This window comes from Arachis duranensis, chromosome 3, assembly GCF_000817695.3.
Source record: "Arachis duranensis cultivar V14167 chromosome 3, aradu.V14167.gnm2.J7QH, whole genome shotgun sequence".
Classification (NCBI taxonomy): domain Eukaryota; kingdom Viridiplantae; phylum Streptophyta; class Magnoliopsida; order Fabales; family Fabaceae; genus Arachis; species Arachis duranensis.
Window position 1 is genome coordinate 97,489,989 of NC_029774.3, and position 8,337 is coordinate 97,498,325.

Below are 8,337 nucleotides of genomic sequence, written 5' to 3' on the forward strand. Positions count from 1 at the left end.
GTTATTGGCGATTACCTTTCTCACTAACTTTGCAAGCTAGCTCCCATTCCACGTTGGAGGTCACGTTAGTTAGACTAACGTGGCTGCTAACGTGGTTCTTCTTTGCTTCCTTTGTCCTTAAATCAAGCAGCGAAGTGCATCAAAGTTCTAATCCAAGTTATGAGACATGCATCATCCAATTTGTCATATAATTCATGCAAAATTCTCATGAAATCATGTAAAATGCACAATGTATGTTTGAAACAAGATGTAAGTGAATATCTACCCAAAACTAGCTTATTTCTTAAGAAAATGCATGAAACTACCTTAAAAACAGTAAAGAAAGTTCAATGAAACTGGCCAAAATTCCCTGGCATCACAACACCAAACTTAGAGCTTGCTTGTCCCTAAGCAAGTACTGGAACAAGAGAATGATGAATGGAATTCCAAGAGAAATGAGTCATTCTTGTGGAAGTCATGTCCCTGGTTTTATGGTGGTTTCATGCATAGCAACTTAGGTTCATTCCTTCAATGGCTTTCAGACCTTTATCATGTACTAAACTACTCACCTGATTGCATCCCATGAGACTTTTATTCATTGATCCTTTTGTTGTCATCATTTCAGGGCTTATTTGTGTTCTTAGGCTAAGTGCTCTGTAAGGGAGCAACTCTTTAGAATAAGCTTTCAGCCAACACTCCCGAACCAGTTGGTTCAAGGTGCTAGGTGTTGAAACACCCCTAAGGACTTACTTTCTTAAGTCTCTCTCCCATACATACACACCGCAGGCACATGGTTTGTTTATTTTCTTTCCTTGAGGTCTTGGTGTCCAGCACCTCTTTGGGCTACTAAATGTTCTGTAGCAAAGATTGCTCTTGATAGTGGACTTTCAGCTGATAATCCCGGATTAGCTAACCCAAGTTACCAGGTGATAAAGCACCCCTGAGAGCTTAGTACTCCAAGCAGATCCTTGGTACAAGAACACCACAGACACATCCCTCAAGACTCAACCCCTTGGTGCCTAGCCTCTTTTCTTGCTATTTTTCTTTTATTCTTCAACTTTGATTGTTCTTTCCCTTTTTCTTATTAGGATCTTATTATTTAGTTAGTCTCATGGGGTGTGTTCAAAGCATAGGATTCAGGACAGATAGTTATCTTCCCACCTTGTTGGTGAACTAACTTAGCTAACTTATGATTACACCACAAACTTAGGAACTTACTCCATAATATGAACTCCACTCTGGTCCTTTATAAAACACTCATTCTCTTTTCATTTGATTCAAAAGGACAAGCATACAATTAAGTAAGGAAAAGATGCAGTGACATTCAGACTAGCAAACATAGACCTAATCAACGAAAAGCTTAAAAATAGAATTAAAAAGGTTCCAACTAATGAGTAACTATTAATCAAAGGTTCATTTGGACTTCTAATTTTAACATTCTCAGTACATGGAATTAAGTAACAATACAACCTTCAGGTGATGGTTTCTAGTTGTCTTCCTCTTTGTCATCATCCATAGTCTTTGCTACTTCACTTCCTTGGATGAAAGTGCACCATTTCCTCATAAGGTTCCTGCAAAGTTATTGGAAGTTGCTTGGTCCCGAAACACTTGAGAAATAGCTAACTTGCATGTATACTTGTGAACTTCTAAACTGAATTTGGTGTGTGAACACCAAACTTAGTTCCTTGCCCAGTACAAAAGTTTGCATACATGCAGAGAACCTCATATCATGTTGTTAACAAAACCATTATTAACTAAAGACTAAAATACAGCTAATTGGTTCCCCCGATTTGTTGGAGCTAGCAATGTGTTTTGGGGGTGTAGTGTGATTCTAACTAATATCTTTGGTGGGACACCAAAGTTAGAATTACACTTTCACTCTTGGATTGTTTTGGTGTGGAACACCAAACTTAGCTCCTCGCAATACCGGGGAAATAACTTGTGATCTTTATTGAAATGAAAATGAAAACGAAACTACCTTAGGTTGGGTTGCCTCCCAACAGAGCGCTCTTTTAGCGTCGCTAGCTCGACGATTCCTCCATTACTTGAGATGATACTTTACTCTGGGGTTTTCCCCCATGTTGCCCATATAATGCTTCAGCCTTTGTCCGTTCACAGTGAAAGTCCTCTCTGATCTTTCATCCATGATTTCTATGTGTTAATATGGCGAGACTTTTGTGACAAGAAAAGGTCCGGACCACCTTGATTTGAGTTTTCCTGGGAACAGTCTTAATTTGGAATTGTAGAGGAGTACTTGTTGCCCCTTTTCAAAACACCTGGGTGCAAGATGCAGGTCATGTCTTCTCTTTGCCTTTTCTTTATAAATCTTGGCATTTTCATAGGCTTGTGATCTAAATTCCTCCATCTCTTGCAGCTGCAAGATCCTCTTTGCACCAGCAGCAATGCTGTCAAAATTTAGCATCTTGAGAGCCCAGAGCGCTTTGTGTTCCAGCTCCAGTGGTAAATGACAAGCTTTCCCATACACCAGTTGATATGGGGACATTCCAATTAGTGTTTTGAATGCTGTTCGGTATGCCCAAAGAGCATCATCCAGTTTCTTCGCCCAATCCTTTCTTGATGCACCCACAGTCTTTTCCAAAATCCTTTTTAGCTCTCTGTTGGATATCTCAGTTTGCCCACTTGTTTGGGGATGGTAAGGTGTGGCAACGTTGTGTTTTACCCCATATCGTAGGAGGAGAACTTCTAGTGGTCTGTTACAAAAATGACTCCCTCCATCAGTGATGAGTGCTCGGGGGACTCCAAAACGGCTGAAGATATTCTTCCTGAGGAAGTTCATGACCATCTTGTTATCATTCGTTGGAGTGGCAATAGCCTCTACCCACTTGAAAACATAATCCACTGCTACCAAGATGTACTTGTTTGAATATGAGGTTGGGAATGGTCCCATGAAATCGATTCCCCACACATCAAACAGTTCCAGTTCCAAGATGAAATTTTGTGGCATCTCATTTCTTTTGGGCAAGTTTCCAAATCTTTGGCATTCATTGCAGCTCTTTACTAGTTCTTTGGCATCCTTGAAAAGGGTAGGCCAAAAGAATCTGCTTTGTAACACCTTTGCTGTAGTTCAGTCCCCTCCAAAATGGCCTCCATAGCATGAGTTGTGGCAATTCCATAGGACCTCTCGTCCTTCTTCTTTTGAGACACATCTTCTAAGGATTCCATCTGAACACTTCTTGAAGAGATATGGCTCATCCCAGACAAAATATTTTGCATCATTTATGAGCTTTCTTTTTTGATGTTTATTGATCCCTAGAGGTAGGGCCCCGGTTGCCTTGAAGTTGGCAATGTCTGCAAACCATGGTGCTTTGTGAATTGTCATCAATTGCTCATCAGGGAAGAGCTCGTTCACACTTGTATCATGTGTTCCACCTTCCTCATGACGGATTCTGGATAGGTGATCTGCTACCTTGTTCTCCACTCTTTTCTTATCTCTGATTTCAATAATGAATTCCTACAACAATAAGATCCATCTTATTAGTCTTGGTTTTTATTCTTGTTTGGCAAACAAATATTTAAGTGTTGTGTGATCTGTGAAAACAATCACTTTAGCACCAATGAGGTATGATCTGAACTTGTCACATGCAAAAACTATTGCTAGCAACTCCTTTTCAGTAGTGGTATAGTTTCTTTGAGCATCATTGAGGACTTTGCTAGCATAGTATATCACATGGACTAAATTATCTTTCCTCTGCCCTAACACTGCTCCAACTGCAAAATCAGATGCATCACACATCAATTCAAAGGGTAAGTTCCAATCAGGTGGAGAAATGATAGGAGCAGAAGACAATCTCTTTTTTAAATTCTCGAATGCTAGCATGCATGTTTCATCGAAGATACATGGTTTGTCGGATACAAGGAGATTTCTCAAGGGCTTGGCTATCTTTGAAAAATCTTTAATAAACCTTCTGTAAAAGCCAGCATGTCCTAAAAAACTTCTAATTGCCTTGACATCACTAGGTGGAGGAAGTTTTTCAATAAGTTCCACCTTAGCCTTGTCCACCTCAATGCCTTGGTTAGAAACCTTATGGCCAAGGACTATTCCTCCTGTCACCATAAAGTGACATTTCTCCCAGTTCAAGACCAGATTGGTCTCTTGGCACCTTTTCAATACCGAGGCTAGGTGATTCAGGCAGCTAGTAAAGAAATCTCCGAATACCGAGAAATCATCCATAAAAACTTCAATGAATTTCTCTATCATATCAGAGAAGATAGAAAGCATGCAGCGTTAGAAAGTCGCAGGTGCATTACATAGCCCAAATGGCATGCGCCTGTAGGCAAACACTCTATATGGGCAAGTAAATGAGGTTTTCTCTTGGTCTCTGGGATCAACCACTATTTGGTTATATCCTGAATAGCCGTCGAGAAAACAATAATATGCGTGTCCTACGAGTCTTTCCAACATCTGATCCATGAATGGGAGGGGAAATGATCCTTTTGTGTACCCTCATTGAGTTTCCGGTAGCCTATGCACATCTGCCATCCTGTGACGGTCCTTGTAGGAATTAGTTCGTTCTTCTCATTGGGGACTACAGTGATTCCTCCTTTTTTGGGCACGACATGCACGGGGCTAACCCACAGGCTGTCTGAGATTGGGTAGATTACTCCTCCCTGCCATAATTTCATAACTTCTTTCTGTACCACTTCCTTCATCATTGGGTTAAGCCTCCTTTGGGATTGAATGGATGGTTTGGCATTATCTTCCAACAGTATTTTATGCATGCACATGGCTGAACTGATTCCCTTCAGGTCAGCGAGGGTCCATCCAATGGCATCCTTATGCTTTCACAATACTTGGAGTAGTTCATCCTCTTGATCTTGGTTAAGGGATGCGTTTATGATTACTGGGTAACTTTCATTCTTTCCTAAGTATGCATATTTGAGGGTGGATGGCAGTGCTTTGAGTTCAAGTTTGGGTGCCTCTATCTTTTCATTCTCTTCCTTTTGTGCACCTTGTATGCAAATCTCTGCTGTTGCAACCTCTTCACTACATGTTGACTCCTCCTCTGTTAACTCTTCAGGTTCTTCCTCTTCAAAACTCTCCTGCACTTCCTCTTCAAGTGAGTCCAACCTCATACATTCCCCCAATTGTTCTGGTGGGTAACTCATGGCCTTGAACACATTGATTGTCATCTTTTCATTGAGTAATCTTAGGGTGAGATCACCCTTTTGGACATCAATGACAGCTCCAGCAGTGGCTAAGAACGGCCTTCCCAGGATGATGGAGGCCTTGGCTTCCTCTTGCATGTCCAGCACTACAAAATCTGTCGGGAATATGAAATCTCCCACTTTCACCAGCAAATCTTCTACTACGCCATGAGGGAACTTGAACGATCGGTCTGCCAGTTGTAAGGCCATTTTTGTTGGTTTAGCCTCCTCGATCTTCATCTTCCTCATCATAGCTACTAACATCAAGTTGATGCTAGCTCCTAAGTCATATAGAGCCTTCTCTACTGTGATTTCCCCTATAATACAAGGGATCTGGAAGCTCCCAGGATCTTTCAATTTCTAGGACAGTTTATGCTGAATGATAGCACTACATTCTTCGGTTAGTATCACAGTCTCGTTGTTCTTCCAGCTTCTCTTCTTAGTCATTAGCTCCTTTAAAAACTTGGCGTAGAGTGGCATTTGTTCTATTGCTTCAGCAAAGGGTATGTTGATTTGGAGTTTGTTGAAGATTTCCAAAAATCTCAAGAATTGGTTGTCATCCCCCTTCTTCCTCAACTGCTAAGGGTATGGGACTCTCGGGGTGTCTAGCTTCAACATTCCTTCTTCTTTTTGCGAACTTGAAATGAAAGCTTGAGCTCCATCTTGCTTTTCTTCTTTTTCATTTGAGCCCTCTTCTTGTGGTTTATGGGATGATTCCTTCAGTTCCTTCCCACTCCTGAGGGTGATAGCTTGACACTCATCCCTTTGGTTTGAGTTAGTATCACTACAAAGGTTATGGCTGGGAATCTGCTTGAATAGGTACCCAATTTGTGTCTCATGTTTCTTGATGGCAGCATCTTGATTCTGCATATTGGACTGCACTTCCTCTCGAAATGCTTTACTGTCTTAGATCTCTTTGCATATGCTTTCAAGTAAATTTTCAATCCTTGAGAGTCTGTCATCAGAAGGTGATGGTGAGTTGAGATTGGAGGGATGAGAATGTTTAGGTTGGCTTTGGTATCGGTATTGAGAGTGGTTATGATGTGAGTGTTGATATGGTCTAGGTGTGGCATGTTGGTGAGCTATGTTGCTGGGATTTGGACGTCTTTGATCTTGGCCTTGGTCTTGTTGATTTTCCCATCCAAGGTTGGGGTGATTTCTCCATCCAGAGTTGTATGTTTTGGAGTATGGATCATGGACTTGTCTAGGTGAGTTTCCCACATAGTTGGCTTGCTCCCAGTCACCTTCTTCTCCTATGTTTACTCCTTCTTGAGTTTGATGAGGTGATGGCTGCTGCAACTTGGTTCTCTTCCACCTTCTTCGTAAGATCTGCTAGCTGCTTGGTGATCATCTTGTTTTGGGCTAACAGTGCATCCATGTGGTTAAGCTCTATTACTCCTCGAGTGTTACTTCTTTCAGAGGCATAGAAGTAGTCATTCTCAACAACCGTTTCAATGACATCTATGAATTCTTCAATGGTTTTCTTCTTGTTTAAAGAACCTCCTGATGAATGATCTACAGCTTTCTTGGACTCATAGGAAAGACCTTCATAGAAGATGTGAAGTTGGACCCACTCATTAAACATCTCTGGTGGATATCTCCTTGTTAGATCTTTGAACCTTTCCCAAGCTTCATAAAGTGTCTCCCCATCTTGCTGTCTAAATGTTTGCACTTTAAGTCTCAGCCTATTGATCCTTTGAGGGGGGTAAAACCTTGCCAAAAACTTGTTCACTACCTCTTTCCAATTAGTCAAGCTCTCCTTTGAAAAGGATTCAAGCCACTTGGATGTCTTGTCCCTGAGTGGAAAAGGGAACAAGAGCAGCCTATAGACATCTGGGTGGACTCCATTGGACTTCACTGTGTCACAAATCCTCAAGAAGGTGGTCAAGTGTTGATTAGGATCTTCTTGAGCACCTCCTCCAAATGAACAATCTTCCATGTTGGGTTCGAAGTATTCTTCCTCTTCTTCAGCACCTACTACTCTTTTTCCTCTTGCTTCCCTCCTTAATCTAAGGAAGGTCCTCTCAGGTTCAGAATCAAAGGAAGTTGAAGCCCCGCTTCTTCTCCCTGTCATACAATTAACAAGGCACAAGCAAGGAAATAAATGCAGAAACTATTCTTGTAAAAAAAATGCTGTTAGTGTGAGTGATGCAATATATCAAACAGTTAGTGGGTAAGTGAAAAAGATTGTAAACAGCTAGAATAAAAGGGTTAAAGGGATGGGAAGAAAAACTACTGAAACTGAAAGTAAATTGCTCAAACAGAATTTTAAATCAGCAGAATGAAAAATGCTCAATCTAGTTATCCTCCAACTTAATCATTGTTGATACAAATCAATCCCCGTCAATGGCGTCATAAACTTGATGCACGGAAAATTCATCTAGTAACAAATTTCCTTCGGCAAGTGTACCGAATTGTCGTCAAGTAAAAGCTCACTATAGAGTGAGGTCGAATCCCACAGAGATTGATTGATCAAGCAACTTTAATTAGAGGAATGTTCTAGTTGAGCGAACCAGAATTTGATTTGAGATTTGCAGAAAATTAAATAACCGAAAAGTAAATAGCAGAAAGAGTAAATGCTAGAAATAAAGAGCTGAATGTAAATGGCAGAAAGTAAATTGCAGAATCTTAAATGGGAATGGGGGAAATGCTCATAATCGTAAATGGCAGAAATTAAAGAGAATGGGTAAGATCAAAAAAGGGGAATTCATTGGGCTTAGGAGATGTTGCATTCTCCGGATCAAATTCATTTTCATCTCTTCCTCAATCAATGCATTTATTGATCTCCTTGGCAATCTTAAGTAATCAAATTCCAATTCCTTGGTAATCCAATCTCTCAAATCTTGATCAATAGCCAATTCCTTTGTCAATTGCTCATGAGAAGAGATGAAGTATGGTCACTGATTATACCACATGCATTCCCAAATCAAGTATTGGTAGGATTATAGTCACATATCCATCCAAACCCAATTTGATCTAGCATGAGAAATCATTTCTAGCATGATCTCTTCATTCCTTTTCCAAGGTTCCAAAGAGATCCAAGTATGAATAGTTTCTTTTCCAAGATAACTACCCAATTGGAATAAGATTGAAAGCTTTCTAGTAAAATCAAGAGAAAAGATAGAAGAAGAAGAATGAAAACTAATATTGATCCATCAAATTGCAGCAGAGCTCCCTAACCCAATAAAAGGG